The 17353-nt window shown below is 49.5% G+C and overlaps 1 protein-coding gene across 1 annotated transcript in view; it reads left to right on the forward strand.

The window, feature by feature from the left end:
* Positions 1 to 17353, forward strand: part of SPICE1 (spindle and centriole associated protein 1) — an 86146-nt gene that overhangs the window by 20374 nt on the left and 48419 nt on the right. The window lies entirely within an intron of this gene.

Genomic DNA, 17353 nt, shown 5'->3' on the forward strand with positions numbered 1-17353 from the left:
CCTCTGTCAAATTCATCAATGGGACATCTTCATCATTTAGACCTGGAGTAGAGTCCAAAAAGCTTTCCATCTTGTCACGGTCAAGCTCTTTCCTCCCAAGAAGGTCAGCATAAAAGGACCTCACGACCTCCAGAATCCCTGACCTGGACTTTGTCAAGGAACCTGTACTGTCCTTAAGGCCAACGACCGTTTTAACAGCTACACCTTGTTTGCAGTTCTGGTAAGGGTCAGGCGAGTGGTACTTCCCATAGTCCCTCTCCAGAACCAAAGAGGCATGCCGGTCATATTGACACTTCCTGAGAAGGAGTTTCACTTCGGAGATTGCCCCAGGATCTCCTCCTCTCGAGACAAGAATATCCAGCTTCCTCCGTAAACGTTGGTAGGTCATGTATTTATTAAACTGCTTTCTATTGGCTAGGCCCCTGAAGAATCCAGCAATCCTCTTTTTGGTCAGCTCCCACCACTCAGCCTTGCTGCTACAAAAGTCCAGGATGGTCACCTGTGCCTGAAAGAATTCCTCAAAGGATTGTCTAACATGTTCTTCCTTGAGTAGAGTCGAATTCAATCTCCAGATGCCCTTGCCCCTCTGAGGGGCGTCTGAAGCATTCAGGACCACAGATAGCATACAGTGATCAGAGAACTCTACTGCCTGCACCACTGGGGGTGAGAAAGCAGAGGTCTCCTTAAAAAAAAACCTATCTATTCTACTCTGACTATTACCTCGATGAAAGGTGAACCCAGTGTCATCCGGGAGGTGCTTAATGTGCACATCCACAAGACCAGCATCCCTAACCATACTATTTAAAAAAACGCTATCATATCCCAGCCTGTCCTTGAAGTCCTTCCTGTCCTTGGGCCTAGTTACTGTATTAAAGTCACCTCCAAAGACCACTTGCCGGGATGTAAAAAGAAATGGCTTGATCCTTGTAAAAAGGCATTTCCTGTCCCACTTTGTGTGCGGTCCATAAACATTAATTAGGCACAGGTCCTGCCCTCCCACAAGGACGTCTAAGACCATACATCTCCCAATCTCCACCTCAATAACCCGCCGGACAGTTACCATGCCGGTTTTAAACAACACCGCCACACCGCCGTAAGGCTCGGCCGCAAGAGACCAGTAAGATGGACCATACCTCCACTCTCTCTTGGCCATATGAATATCTGCCAAGGAGGTGAGCCTAGTCTCTTGCAAAAATAAAATTTCAGCATCTAATTGGCTGAACAAAAAGAAGGCCATAGAACGAGCTCTTACTGACTTAATGCTGGCGACATTTATTGTCACCACTTTTAACGGAGGGGGAACCGCCATTTGGGTTATTGGGTGGTTTGCTTCTTAGCTCCCCTCTGCTGCTCATCACCAGAAGCCTCTCTCTTTCTTGAGGCCGCCTCAAACTCCATTTCGGAATCAGAACTTCGCTCCGAAGAAGCTCCAGATGAAGAGATATCCCAATTAGAGGACCTATAACGGTTGGAGACAGGCACTGGAGCCTGTTCCGTCCTCACCACCTGCTTCTTCTGCTTCCCAACCTTCCTTCTCTCCTCCAGGTACTGCAGGTCAGCTTCAGAGATGCCCTCATCTATTACTTTTTTCTGTGAAGTCTTTACAGAAGACTTCTTCACAGAGGAAGAAGCAACCTTTTTAGTACCCACTACTACTGCTGGTGGGGGGGGTGCTCCCTTTGAATCAGACTTAGGAGGGGTAGACTCCTGGGGGGTAACTGACTCAGGGGGCACAGACTTGGAAGGTTCTGACACAAGAGGAGAGGGTACAGTAGGCTGGGGGGAGACAGATACAGATACAGAAGGAATACTTACAGACACATGAGGGGTGGCCACAGGAACTGGAGAGGGATCCTGAGCAGGACCAGGGGAGTCAGTCACCGCAGAGGAGGATGGTACACCAGGGGCCTCACCCTCCATCCTGTCCAGCCTTGACATGTCATCAATTACCTCCTTCTCCATATTGTGCCAGGCTTCAGGACATCTGCTGTAGGGGTGGCCAAGGCGCAGGCACAGGTTGCACCTGATCATTTCGGTGCAGTCCTTAGCCATATGACCCTGACCCCGACACACTGAACATATCAAGGCTGAACAGGAGGAACTCAAATGCCCCTTTTCTCCACAGCGGTGACACAGCTTCGGCTGACCAGGGTAAAAAACAGTCATCCTATCCCTCCCTATAAAAGCTGAGGAGGGCAGGTGACGGACAACATTCCCATCCCTGGCCAACCTGACTGTAACTGACCAACCCCCAGTCCAGATGTTACGCTCATCAAGGATTTTATTGGGCTTGGTCAAAACCTCCCCATAGTTCCTTAACCAAACCTCTAGATCCCGGGCAGGGACACTCTCATTAGTGAGGATAATTGTGATTTTTTTAACTGTAGACCTCTGAGAAATGCAACTGGGGCCAGACCTTCCCATTCAGGTCTTGACCTGCACCGAGCCTCATATCTCTCCCAGAACAGGTCAAGACCCTCTGGCCTGGTGAAGCTAACTGTATAATCCCGTGTCCCAGCTACATGTATAAAGGCATACAGATCATTTGCCCCAAAACCCATCTCCAAAATCAAATCCACCACTGCACGCCGTGCTGGAGGGATCGCACCACCTTCCCATTTCAGAATAACAACATTACGTCTGGGACCCCCAGCAGAAGCCAGAGACCCAAGACCAGATCCTGGGGTGCTCAAAGTGGAAGCCTGTAGGGGAAAACCCCGCTTGGGAGCAGAGCTACCAGGAGCAGAGCGTACCACCTGAGCAAAGGTACGTTTTTCAGGGCCAAGGCCCCACACTGATGTCACAGCAGTCTGTACATTACTATTATTATTCACTGCTTGAACAGAGTTGGTAGGACTGTCCACACTTGAACTGGGACCATTGTTCATCACACTGGTACTGGGATGATTTTTATCAGTCACACAAAACTTCACATTCTCATCAGGAATAGTCACAGTTTCTGATGTAATACCAGCTCTCTCCTGAAGCTGTGCTGTAGAGTCCTCACCAGCTGTGGGGCAAACAGCTTCAGCCAAAAGGGGGTTAATAGGCTCTGCTGAATCTTGTAGTTCATCTGCTGGAATGTCATTTTTTAAAAGCAAACTTTGCTGTACTGCAGCATCAGCAGGCACAGCATTGCTACAGATAGGACTAGCAGCCTGACTCTCACTGGGCACATTGTCTGTATCAGTCACAGTGTTGAATGGCACAAAAATTGTTTTATCCACAATAAGGGACTTGACAGGCTTTACCTTGTCAGGCACATTGTCTGTTATGTCCTCATCATTAAATGCCAGCTGATCCCCCCGCATAGGAGACTCCATTACCTGGATGGCCCTGAGCATGCCTCCTGAGTCCTGGGAAGGCATGGGGCTGCTTACCTCTACCTGAGGGGGCAGGGGGTCAGAACTGGGGAACTCCTCCTCCACCTCCATCTTTGTCATCCTCGCAAATCTTTTCTCATTACAAAACTTTTCTTTAAATGGCCCATCTCTGCCTTCCATCATGGCCACAATGGTCTCCTGGTGTTCCACCCGAACCTTGGCCAGTTGGATCTCCGGATCCATGGATCCACGTCTCTGGCTATGTAAGCCCTCACGCTGCCTTCTCAGGCGCTTCACCTCGGCTCTGAGCTTGTAGAGCTTGTCTCTTTCCCTATTCAGGACCTTAATCCCGGCCACCACTCGCTCCCGGATGGCCCCGGAACCTTCATCTTCACCAGGGGCAGAGAGATCACCAACCATGGGTTGTATAGGGGCAGGTATGTTACCTGATGGCCCAGGAGATGGCTGAGAGCTTCCAGCAGGAGAGGCCCTGCTGGCCTCCATGGCTTCCCCAGAAAGGAACCAGGAGAGCTGGGAGAGAGTTCCTCACCAGTCCCCTCTCACACGGATCACCTGCAGTAGCTCCAGAGAGACAGCCTCCTCCTGACACACCTGTGCTCCAATGATGGGTGGGGCACTATTCCTCCCACTGACACCAATGATGGGGCACTATTGATCTTTTATTAAAAAGAATCAAGCAACCAATTTTATACAAAAGTAAAAAACAAAACCAAAGTACAAAACTTCAACATAAATCCAAGGAATACACATCCATGTTCAGAATATATACAATATATACATAATCCACTACCAAAATTATTTACATAAAGCAGCAGAGAGGGCCTAAGAGGCACAACCCATCACCTATGTACGCAGCCATTTATCAAAAAATAAATCCAAATAATAATAACCTAGGGTGATAAGAGACAGACAGCCACACCCGGGAAAGAGACTCCTGGCAGTCAGGGAGGCTTGAAACCCCTCCACGCCTTCAACCAAGCCCCCTGACTCCGCTTGTCTCTCTCGAGCACCCGAATCTTCTCCACCTCATGCAGAATGTCATACACCACCACCTGAACAGGAAGGATTTTACGCCGAATGCAGACCTGACACCGTGCGTTCCAAGTGAAATAACGGACTACTAGGCTAACTAGAAAGAGGGTATCTAAACAAAAAAGCCCACCAGTATTGAATGCTCCATACACCCACTCAGCATAACCCAGCCTGGAGAGGAAAGGGACACCGAGGGCCCGCCCCACCTGTTTGTACACTTCTATGTTAAAGGGGCAATGAAGCAGAAAATGGTCCATAGTCTCCTCCTCACCTGCACACTCCTCCCGAGGACAGCTACGATCCACCCCACTGCGGAATTTCAAATTGCCCCTAACATAGAGCCTCCCATGGAAGCACAACCAGGCCAGATCCCTAAATTTAGGAGGTACTCTGTCCAAATTAATCAGTCTTAACCCTGCCCTCAAAACTGGGCCTGGGCAATCCCTTAAGGCCAGTGGGTCATGAAAGACTTCGCTCAAGACTCGACTCATAAGGACTTTCCTCGGAACCGATCTGAGATCTTCAGCCGACAATCGCCACTGCCGTAGTAACTTCAGGCACGGAGCGACATAGGCTGGTAGCTGACCACGATGACCCCTGAGATTCTTCACTTGGCCACCCTCTTCCCAAAGTCGCAGAAAAGGCCTAAACCAAGATCTAAAGATGCCTACCCATCCAGGAGGTTCCACTGCAAGCATATTACCAATGTTAAACTTGAGAAAAAGCAGTGAAAAGAAAAGAACTGGGTTGACCATACCTAAGCCACCCTCCCTCCTGGATAGATAGGTGACATTCCTCTTGATGGGGTTCAGTCTGTTCCCCCACAACATCTGGAAGAACACACTACTGACCCTAGCATAGAGAGACACTGGCAAGATGCAGACAAAGCTGACATACAAGAAGATCGGAATCAGGTAAGTCTTAATCAGATCAACCCTTTCCCTCATAGATAACTTCCATCTCTTCCAGCTGACCACCTTAGTATTGGCAATTTCCAGTCTGCCTTCCCAGTTTTTGAGGCCATAATCACCAGGTCCAAATTCAATGCCTAGAATCTTAATTCTTTCCTGGGGCACTGGAAAGGTGTCCGGGAGATCAAAACCCTCACCTTCCTTTCCCATCCAGAAAACTTCAGTCTTTTCCTGATTGATCTTGGAGCCTGATGCTTCAGAATACCGTGATGTCAGAGAGACCACCTCCTCTGCTTCATCCGCCCCAGTGACAATCACGGACACATCGTCCGCATAGGCAACAACCCTCAAAGGCTGCTCACCTGGGAGCCCCACTGGCACCCCACACAACATGCCGCTCTCTAGCCTCCTGATGAAGGGGTCGATTGCAAACACATAGAGCAAGGGACTCAGGGGACAACCCTGGCGCACCCCGGAGCCAACCTCAAAGGACTGCCCAACCCAACCATTAACAAGAGGAAAGCTTTCTGCCCCCTTATACAATACTTTTAACCAATTGACAAAACCACCCGGCAGACCGTACTTACTAAGGAGCAACCACAGGTACTCGTGGTTAACACGATCAAAAGCTTTTGCCTGATCCAATGTCAGCAAATACTTTCCCCAGCCTGCAGCCCTGCATCGCTCCAAGGCCTCCCGGACAGCTAAAACTGCTGTGAAGGTGCACCTACCCTGGACCGAACAGTGCTGATGACGAGAAAGCAAAGACTCTGCTACTGACGATAGGCGCCAGAAAATGATCTTTGCCAGTATCTTTCTATCGACATTAAGAAGGCTGATGGGGCGCCAATTCTCAATCATCGAAGGATCTTTACCCTTTGAAAGAAGAATCACAGCTGAGTGCCTCATGGAAGGGGGAAGTACCCCCTCTGCAAGGCAACTGTTAAAAACCTCTACCAAATGTGGGGCCAGAATAGGCTTAAAAGCTTTGTAAAACTCAGCCGTCAAGCCATCCGGTCCAGGTGACTTTTTGATGGCAAGCTGTTCAATTGCCCTCATCACCTCTTCAACTGTGATCTCCTCTGTCAAATTCATCAATGGGACATCTTCATCATTTAGACCTGGAGTAGAGTCCAAAAAGCTTTCCATCTTGTCACGGTCAAGCTCTTTCCTCCCAAGAAGGTCAGCATAAAAGGACCTCACGACCTCCAGAATCCCTGACCTGGACTTTGTCAAGGAACCTGTACTGTCCTTAAGGCCAACGACCGTTTTAACAGCTACACCTTGTTTGCAGTTCTGGTAAGGGTCAGGCGAGTGGTACTTCCCATAGTCCCTCTCCAGAACCAAAGAGGCATGCCGGTCATATTGACACTTCCTGAGAAGGAGTTTCACTTCGGAGATTGCCCCAGGATCTCCTCCTCTCGAGACAAGAATATCCAGCTTCCTCCGTAAACGTTGGTAGGTCATGTATTTATTAAACTGCTTTCTATTGGCTAGGCCCCTGAAGAATCCAGCAATCCTCTTTTTGGTCAGCTCCCACCACTCAGCCTTGCTGCTACAAAAGTCCAGGATGGTCACCTGTGCCTGAAAGAATTCCTCAAAGGATTGTCTAACATGTTCTTCCTTGAGTAGAGTCGAATTCAATCTCCAGATGCCCTTACCCCTCTGAGGGGCGTCTGAAGCATTCAGGACCACAGATAGCATACAGTGATCAGAGAACTCCACTGCCTGCACCACTGGGGGTGAGAAAGCAGAGGTCTCCTTCAAAAAAAACCTATCTATTCTACTCTGACTATTACCTCGATGAAAGGTGAACCCAGTGTCATCCGGGAGGTGCTTAATGTGCACATCCACAAGACCAGCATCCCTAACCATACTATTTAAAAAAACGCTATCATATCCCAGCCTGTCCTTGAAGTCCTTCCTGTCCTTGGGCCTAGTTACTGTATTAAAGTCACCTCCAAAGACCACTTGCCGGGATGTAAAAAGAAATGGCTTGATCCTTGTAAAAAGGCATTTCCTGTCCCACTTTGTGTGCGGCCCATAAACATTAATTAGGCGCAGGTCCTGCCCTCCCACAAGGACGTCTAAGACCATACATCTCCCAATCTCCACCTCAATAACCCGCCGGACAGTTACCATGCCGGTTTTAAACAACACCGCCACACCGCCGTAAGGCTCGGCCGCAAGAGACCAGTAAGATGGACCATACCTCCACTCTCTCTTGGCCATATGAATATCTGCCAAGGAGGTGAGCCTAGTCTCTTGCAAAAATAAAATTTCAGCATCTAATTGGCTGAACAAAAAGAAGGCCATAGAACGAGCTCTTACTGACTTAATGCTGGCGACATTTATTGTCACCACTTTTAACGGAGGGGGAACCGCCATTTGGGTTATTGGGTGGATTGCTTCTTAGCTCCCCTCTGCTGCTCATCACCAGAAGCCTCTCTCTTTCTTGAGGCCGCCTCAAACTCCATCTCAGAATCAGAACTTCGCTCCGAAGAAGCTCCAGATGAAGAAATTTCCCAATTATAGGACCTATACCGGTTGGAGACAGGCACTGGAGCCTGTTCCGTCCTCACCACCTGCTTCTTCCGCTTCCCAACCTTCCTTCTCTCCTCCAGGTACTGCAGGTCAGCTTCAGAGATGCCCTCATCTCTTACTTTTTTCTGTGAAGTCTTTACAGAAGACTTCTTTATAGAGGAAGAAGCAACCTTTTTAGTACCCGCTACCACTCCTGGTGGGGGGGGTGCTCCCTTTGAATCAGACTTAGGAGGGGTAGACTCCTGGGGGGTAACTGACTCGGGGGGCACAGACTTGGAAGGTTCTGACACAAGAGGAGGGGATACAGTAGGCTGGGGGGACACAGAGACAGATACAGAAGGAATACTTACAGACACAGGAGGGGTGGCCACAGGAACTGGAGAGGGATCCTGAGCAGGACCAGGGGAGTCGGTCACCACAGAGGAGGATGGTACACCAGGGGCATCACCCTCCATCCTGTCCAGCCTTGACATGTCATCAATTACCTCCTTCTCCATATTGTGCCAGGCTTCAGGACATCTGCTATAGGGGTGGCCAAGGCACAGGCACAGGTTGCACCTGATCATCTCGGTGCAGTCCTTGGCCATATGACCCTGACCCCGACACACTGAACATATCAAGGTTGAACAGGAGGAGCTCAAATGTCCCTTTTCTCCACAGCGGTGACACAGCTTCGGCTGACCAGGGTAGAAAATAGTCATCCTATCCCTCCCTATAAAAGCTGAGGAGGGCAGGTGACGGACAACATTCCCATCCCTGGCCAACCTGACTGTAACCGACCAACCCCCAGTCCAGATGTTACGCTCATCAAGTATTTTATCGGGCTTAGTCAATACCTCACCATAATTCTTTAACCAGACCTCTAGATCTCGAGCAGGAACACTCTCATTAGTGAGAATAATTGTGATTTTTTTCACTGTAGACCTTTGTGAAACTGCAACTGGAGTCAGACCTTCCCATTCGGGTCTTGACCTGCACCGAGCCTCATATCTCTCCCAGAACAGGTCAAGACCCTCTGGCCTGGTGAAACTAATAGTATATTCCCGGCTCCCAGCAACATGTATTAGGGCATACAGATCGTTTGCCCCAAAACCCATCTCCAAAATCATGTCCACCACTGCACGCCGTGCTGGAGGGGTTGCACCACCTTCCCATTTAAGAATCACTACATTTCTTCTTGGACCCCCAGCAGAAGCCAGAGACCCAAGACCAGATCCCAGGGTGCTCAAGGTGGTAGGTCGCAGGGGGAAAACCCTCTTGGGGGCGGAGCTACCAGGAGCAGAACGTACCACCTGGGCAAATGTAGGCTTATCAGGGCCAAGGCCCCACACTGATGTTACATTAGTCTGTACATTACAATTATTATTATCTGCTGGAACGGAGTTGGTAGGACTGTCCATCACACTTGAACTGGGACCATTATTCATCACACTTGTACTGAGATGATTTTTATCAGTCACACAAACATTCACATTCCCATCAGGAATAATCACAGTTTCTGCTGCAATACCAGCTGTCTCCTGAAGCTGTGCTGTAGAGTCCTCAGCAGCTGTGGGGCAAACAGCATTAGACTCAGCTGAAGGGGGGTTAATTGGCTCTGCTGAATGCTGCAGTTCATCTGCAGGAATGTCATTTTTTAAATGCAAACTTTGCTGTACTGCAGCATCAGCAGGCACAGCATTGCTACAAATGGGATTAGCAGCCTGATTGTCACTGGGCACATTGTCTGTATCAGTCACAGTGTTCACAAAAACAGTTTTATGCACCACATGGGGCTTGACAGGCTTTACCTTGTCAGGCATGTTATCAGTAATGTCCTCCTCATGGAACACCAACTGATCTTCCCGTATAGGAGACTCCATTGCCTGGATGGCCCTGAGCATGCCTCCTGAGTCCTGGGAAGGCATGGGGCTGCTTACCTCTCCCTGAGGGGGCAGGGGGTCTGAACTGGGGGTCTCCTCCTCCACCTCCATTTTTGTCATCCTGGCAAACCTTCTGTCATTGCAGAACTTTTCCTTAAATGGCCCATCTCTTCCTTCCATGATGGACACAATGGTCTCCTGATGTTCCACCCGGACCTTGGCCAGTTGGATCTCCGGATCCATGGACCCTCGTTTCTGGCTATGTAAGCCCTCACGCTGCCTTCTCAAGCGCTTCAGCTCCGCTCTCAGTTTATAGAGCTTGTCTCTTTCCCTATTCAGGGCTTTAATCCCGGCCACCACTCGCTCCCGGATGGCCTCTGAGCCTTCATCCTTACCAGGGACAGAGAGATCACAAGTCATGGTTTGCACAGGAGCAGGCATGTCACCTGATGGCCCAGGAGATGGCTGGGAGCTTCCAGCAGGAGAGGCCCTGCTGGCCTCCATGGCTTCCCCAGAAAGGGGCCAGGAGAGCTGGGAGAGATTTCCTCACCAGTCCCCTCTCACACAGATCAGCAGCAGCTCCAGAGAGACAGCCTCCTCCTGACACACCTGTGCTCCAATGATGGGTGGGGCACTATTCCTTCCACTGACACCAATGATGGGCACTATTCCTACCACTGACACCAATGATGGGACACTATTCCTCCCACTGACACCAATGATGGGGCACTATTCCTCCCACTGACACCAATGATGGGGCACTATTCTTCCCACTGACACCAATAATGGAGCACTATTCCTCCCACTGACACCAATGATGGGGCACTATTCATCCCACTGACACCAATGATGGGGCACTATTCCTCCCACTGACACCAATGATGGGGCACTATTCTTCCCACTGACACCAATAATGGAGCACTATTCCTCCCACTGACACCAATGATGGGGCACTATTCCTCCCACTGACACCAATGATGGGGCACTGTTCCTCCCACTGACACCAATGATGGGGCACTATTCCTCCCACTGACACCAATGATGGGGCACTATTCATCCCACTGACACCAATGATGGGGCACTATTCCTACCACTGACACCAATGATGGGGCACTATTCCTACCACTGATACCAATGATGGGGCACTATTCCTCCCACTGACACCAATGATGGGGCACTATTCCTACCGCTGACACCAATGATGGAGCACTATTCCTCCCACTGACACCAATGATGGGGCACTATTCCTCCCACTGACACCAATGATGGAGCACTATTCCTCCCACTGACACCAATGATGGGGCACTATTCCTCCCACTGACACCAATGATGGGGCACTATTCCTCCCACTGACACCAATGATGGGGCACTATTCCTCCCACTGACACCAATGATGGGGCACTATTCATCCCACTGACACCAATGATGGGGCACTATTCCTCCCACTGACATTTTCTACTCCTGCTGGCTACAGTCTGGCCTCCCTAAAGTTTGACAGACAGTAAACTGGCACTTGGTTTAGAAAGTAAGTTTGGAGACCCCTGCGCTAGATGAAGCTGATGATCAAATAATTTACAATGACTGTCAACTCCACCTAGTGGCCAATGGCCATAATGCAGCATTTTCCTGATTCACATAGTTACATATAGTTACATAGTAGGTGAGGTTGAAAAAAGACACAAGTCCATCAAGTCCAACCTTTGTGTGTGATTATGTGTCAGTATTACATTGTATATCCCTGTATGTTGTGGTCATTCAGGTGATTATCTAATAGTTTCTTGAAGCTATTGATGCTCCCCGCTGAGACCACCGCCTGTGGAAGGGAATTCCACATCCTTGCCGCTCTTACAGTAAAGAACCCTCTACGTAGTTTAAGGTTAAACCTCATTTCTTCTAATTTTAATGAGTGGCCACGAGTCTTATTAAACTCTCTTCTGCGAAAAAGTTTTATCCCAATTGTGGGGTCACCAGTACAGTATTTGTAAATTGAAATCATATCCCCTCTCAAGCGTCTCTTCTCCAGAGAGAATAAGTTCAGTGCTCGCAACCTTTCCTCATAACTAAGATCCTCCAGACCCTTTATTAGCTTTGTTGCCCTTCTTTGTACTCGCTCCATTTCCAGTACATCCTTCCTGAGGACTGGTGCCCAGAACTGGACAGCATACTCCAGGTGCGGCCGGACCAGAGTCTTGTAGAGCGGGAGAATTATCATTTTATCTCTGGAGTTGATCCCCTTTTTAATACCAATATTCTGTTTGCTTTATTAGCAGCAGCTTGGCATTGCATGCCATTGCTGAGCCTATCATCCACTAGGACCCCCAGGTCCTTTTCCATCCTAGATTCCCCCAGAGGTTCTCCCCCCAGTGTATAGATTGCATTCATATTTTTGCACCCAAATGCATTATTTTACATTTTTCTACATTGAACCTCATTTGCCATGTAGTCGCCCACCCCATTAATTTGTTCAGGTCTTTTTGCAAGGTTTCCACATCCTGCGGAGAAGTTATTGCCCTGCTTAGCTTAGTATTGTCCGCAAATACAGAGATTGAACTGTTTATCCCATCCTCCAGGTCGTTCACGCTACTCTTATGAATAAATAACATTTGACCCGGAGAGAAAAAAGCTTTGTAACATTCGATCTTGCACAGAACAAACGTAAATGAAATTTCAAAGGACAAAAAGCTTTGGGAATTTTTTTTTTTTTTTTATATAAATACACCCCATAGTGTCCTGCAAAATCTCACATTACAAGCAGCACACTGGAAATATCAAGACCTATTTTCTTCCCTGTGATTAGAGCTTGTTGTAGTGTATAAGAAAATGTTACAACAACAGGACGTCGAATGTACAATGTAATCAGAGATTTAGTATCTGTACGAATGCCAAGCCCGGCCCGGGTCCACGATAGGCCGGGCTTTGTGTAGGGGATAACAATGATGAATGTTCAGGTTGCTGGGAGGTAAACACAGATCTGTCCTCCATTATATGTTCTATATCACTACACAAACACTGAGAGCACCGCCATTGTCTGCACCGGGAAAATACAGCGCGGGGGAGGGAGGGGGGTATTTATATAGCAGTCACCAAACATTCACCGCCGGTGAATACATCACAAAGCACATTTAAACGAGTCCTTACATTTTTTTGAATTATTATTTATATTTTTTTTCTTCATTTATTTATAATTGTATTTATTTATTTATTTATTTTTTCATAATTTTTTTTTCTACTTTTAAAAAAATATATATTTAATTTTTAAAATTTTAAAAAATTATTTAGATTTTTTTTTTTTACACTTTTTTTCTAACTTTATTTTTTTTTCTACTTTTTTCGATTTTTTTTGTGTTTATTTAGTTTTTTACAACTTTTTTTAGGTGCCCTGTTGGGGGTGTTTCGATGAGATATCAGGGGTCTAAACAGACCGCTGAAGTCTCATTTGAGACAAAGAAAGGGAATGAGGACATTGAGGACTGAGGACTCCTCAGCCCCTTTCTCTGCAGACTCAGCTGCCACTGTAGATAATTGAACAGGAAGCGCTCTGAGGCTTCCTGTTCATTCACAAACTGAAGCATGGTAAACACAGTTTACCATGCTTCAGTGATGAATGGACACAGGAGTGATCGGTACTGATCACTCACTATGTTAGGGCACAGGACATATTTACTGGCCCTTTTCCCTGCTCTTCATTTTGAAACTTCCCCCTGTGTACCCATAGCAGCTGCCAGAGGGACAGGAGAGGAGGGAAGGCGTCACTGTGGGGGAGGGGGAAAACAGGGGGGGGGGCAGATACCGATCCCCCTGCAGTGCAGCCAGAGGAAGCCGGAGGAGGTAAAGCTTGTAGCATTGCAGGGGGAGGCACAGTAGGGGGGTGGGGTGCTTATACAGATCCCCCTGCAGTGCAGCCAGAGGAAGAGAGAGGAGGAGAAGCCTGTAGCATTGCATGGGGAGGCACAGTTGGGGGGGTGGGCACAACAGATACTGATCCCCCTACAGTGCAGCCAGAGGAAGGGAGAGGAGGAGAAGCCAGACAGGCTGCAGGGGGAGGCACAGTAGGGGGGTGTGGGTTCAGATACAGATCCCCCTGCAGTGCAGCCAGAGGACGGGAGAGGAGGAGAAGCCGGTAGCATTGCAGGGGGAGGCACTGTAAGGGTGTTGGGGGTGCAGATACAGATCTTCTTGAAGTGCAGCCAGAGGAAGGGAGAAGAGGAGAAGCCGGTAGCGCTGTAGGGGGAGGCACAGTAGGTGGGGTGGGGGGTGCAGATACTGATCCCCCTCCAGTGCAGCCAGAGAGAAGTAGAGGAGGAGAAGCCAGATGCCTGCTGCAGGGGGGGGCGCAGATACTGATCCCCTTTAGTACAGCCTGAGTAAGGGACAGGAGGAGGAGCCGGTAGCGTTGCAGGGAGAGGCACAGTTGGGGGGTGGGCACAACAGATACAGATCCCCCTGCAGTGCAGCCAGAGGAAGGGAGAGGAGGAGGAGTCTGTAGCATAGCAGGGGGAGGCACAGTAGGGGCACAGATACAAATCCCCCTGCAGTGCAGCCAGAGGGAGGGAGAGGAGCGGAAGCCGGTAGTGCTGTAGGGGGAGGCACAGTAGGTGGAGTGGGGGGTGCAGATACTGATCCCCCTGCAGTGCAGCCAGAGGAAGGGAGAGGAGGAGGAGCCTGTAGCATAGCAGGGGGAGGCACAGTAGGGGCACAGATACAGATCCCCCTGCAGTGCAGCCAGAGGGAGGGAGAGGAGGGGGAAGCTGGTAGCATTGCAGGGGGAGGCACAGTGTGTGTGTGTGTGTGTGTGTGGGGGGGGCAGATACAGATCTTCTTACAGTGCAGCCAGAAGAAGGGAGAGGAGGAGAAGCCGGTAGCGCTGTAGGGGGAGGCACAGTAGGTGGGGTGGGGGGTGCAGATACAGATCCCCCTGCAGTGCAGCCAGAGGGAAGGAGAGGAGGAGAAGCCGGTAATGTTGCAGGGGGAGGAACAGATGGGGGGGGGGTGCAGATACTGATTCCCCTGCAGTCCAGCCAGAGTAAAGGACAGGAGGAGGAGCCGGTAGTGTTGCAGGGGGAGGTATAGTTGGGGGGATGGGCACAACAGATACAGATCCCCCTGCAGTGCAGCCAGAGGAAGGGGGAGGAGCCTGCAGCATTGCAGGGGGAGGCACAGTAGGGGGTGGGGGCACAGATACAGATCCCCCTGCAGTACAGCCAGAGGAAGAGAGAGAGGAGGAGAAGCCTGCAGCATTGCAGGGAGAGGCACAGTAGGATCAATGTCTGCAATAAGACAGTACAGCTGTTGGGGGTGTTGCTGGTTGGTGTTAGAGATGTCACTGGTTAGGGGTATCACTGGTTGAGGTGTCACTGGTTAGGGGTGTCACTGGTTAGAGATGTCACTGGTTAGGGGTGTCACTGGTTAGAGATGTCACTGGTTAGGGGTGTCACTGGTTGAGGTGTCACTGGTTAGGGGTGTCACTGGTTAGGGGTGTCACTTGTTGAGGTATCACTGGTTAGGGGTGTCACTGGTTAGGGGTATCACTGGTTAGGGGTGTCACTGGTTGAGGTGTCACTGGTTAGAGATGTCATTGGTTAGGGGTGTCACTGGTTGAGGTGTCACTGGTTAGAGGTATCACTGGTTAGGGGTGTCACTGGTTGTGGTGTCACTGGTTAGAGGTATCACTGGTTAGGGGTGTCACTGGTTAGGGGTGTCACTGGTTGAGGTGTCACTGGTTAGAGGTATCACTGGTTAGGGGTGTCACTGGTTAGAGGTATCACTGGTTAGAGGTATCACTGGTTGAGGTGTCACTGGTTAGAGGTATCACTGGTTAGGGGTGTCACTGGTTAGAGGTATCACTGGTTAGGGGTGTCACTGGTTAGGGGTGTCACTGGTTGAGGTGTCATTGGTTAGAGGTATCACTGGTTAGAGTTATCACTGGTTAGGGGTGTCACTGGTTGAGGTGTCATTGGTTAGAGGTATCACTGGTTAGGGGTGTCACTGGTTAGGGGTGTCACTGGTTGAGGTGTCACTGGTTAGAGATGTCACTGGTTGAGGTGTCACTGGTTAGAGATGTCACTGGTTAGGGGTGTCACTGGTTGAGGTGTCACTGGTTAGAGGTATCACTGGTTAGGGGTGTCACTGGTTAGGGGTGTCACTGGTTGAGGTGTCTTGGTTAGAGATGTCACTGGTTAGAGATGTCACTGGTTGAGGTGTCACTGGTTAGGGGTGTCACTTGTTGAGGTGTCACTGGTTAGAGGTATCACTGGTTAGGGGTGTCACTGGTTAGGGGTATCACTGGTTAGGGGTGTCACTGGTTGAGGTGTCACTGGTTAGAGATGTCACCTTGTTAGGGGTGTCACTGGTTGAGGTGTCACTGGTTAGAGATGTCACCTTGTTAGGGGTGTCACTGGTTGAGGTGTCACTGGTTAGAGGTATCACTGGTTAGGGGTGTCACTGGTTGAGGTGTCATTGGTTAGAGGTATCACTGGTTAGAGATGTCACTGGTTAGGGGTGTCATTGGTTAGGGGTGTCACTGGTTGAGGTGTCACTGGTTAGAGGTATCACTGGTTAGGGGTGTCACTGGTTAGGGGTGTCACTGGTTGAGGTGTCACTGGTTGGGGGTGTCACTGGTTAGGGGTGTCACTGGTTGAGGTGTCACTGGTTGGGGGTGTCACTGGTTGTGGTGTCACTGGTTAGAGGTATCACTGGTTAGGGGTGTCAATGGTTGAGGTGTCACTGGTTGAGGTGTCACTGGTTAGGGGTGTCACTGGTTGGGGGTGTCACTGGTTGAGGTATCACTGATTAGCGCTGGAACTGCAGCACCGTGTGTTATCTCAAAAGGATGAGAGACGTCTTCTGTGCGTTTCTCATGCATAGAGCGCACATCTGTCGCCGGATCACGCACTCAATCATGCGCTGTCTTGCAAGGCACAGAAATGCCCTTTTGCCCAGGTATGCAACTTATTTTTAAGCATACCCCTCCCCCCACATCTGTGACGCGTTTCAGCGCGGTGCGATTACTTGAGTGGGTCAGGGACCTCTTTTGAGCGTTTCTCACGTGTAGGCAGCCTATCGAAATGAACGCATTTTCTGCATGGGGAAGGAACAGATCGATTCTAATCTTGCATAGCGGGAACAAGCGCGATTCTTCGAGGTGTGATTTACATGCGTTTCCTTGTATTGTCCATTCACTTTAATGGGCAGCCCTATCAGGGTTTGTCACCCAAAAGAGGCTCCTCCCTGTATTTTCTTTTGGCAATGACCTTTGTACGCTTTTTAAAGGCGTGTTTTGCGGCGATCTACACACAATTCAATCGCACGGCTGCCTTTAAAAACTAATGGCGCTCCAAACGCGCGCAGAACTGTTTGCTGCGATTTGGAATTGTGTAGAGTCTCTTCATTCATTGAATGGGGGGGGATGTGGCTCTCTGTGAGCGGAGCCATATACAGCTTGGCAGTTAGGAAGAGCCAGGTGAATGTGTAATATTCAGAAAGTCCTGCAGCGCCACCTGCTGGCTGGGTGTGAAGCACACACACCACTATTCTCCATACTAAACAAGGTCAAAACAATGGAAGAGCGGCTGTAATTGTTCAACACAAAAAAATTAAAAATGTGACCAATCCAGAGAAGGCGGAAAATGACGTCACGTGTGTCTGTAGGAGGTTCGGTCGC

This window comes from Aquarana catesbeiana, linkage group LG02 (assembly GCF_042186555.1).
Source record: "Aquarana catesbeiana isolate 2022-GZ linkage group LG02, ASM4218655v1, whole genome shotgun sequence".
Classification (NCBI taxonomy): domain Eukaryota; kingdom Metazoa; phylum Chordata; class Amphibia; order Anura; family Ranidae; genus Aquarana; species Aquarana catesbeiana.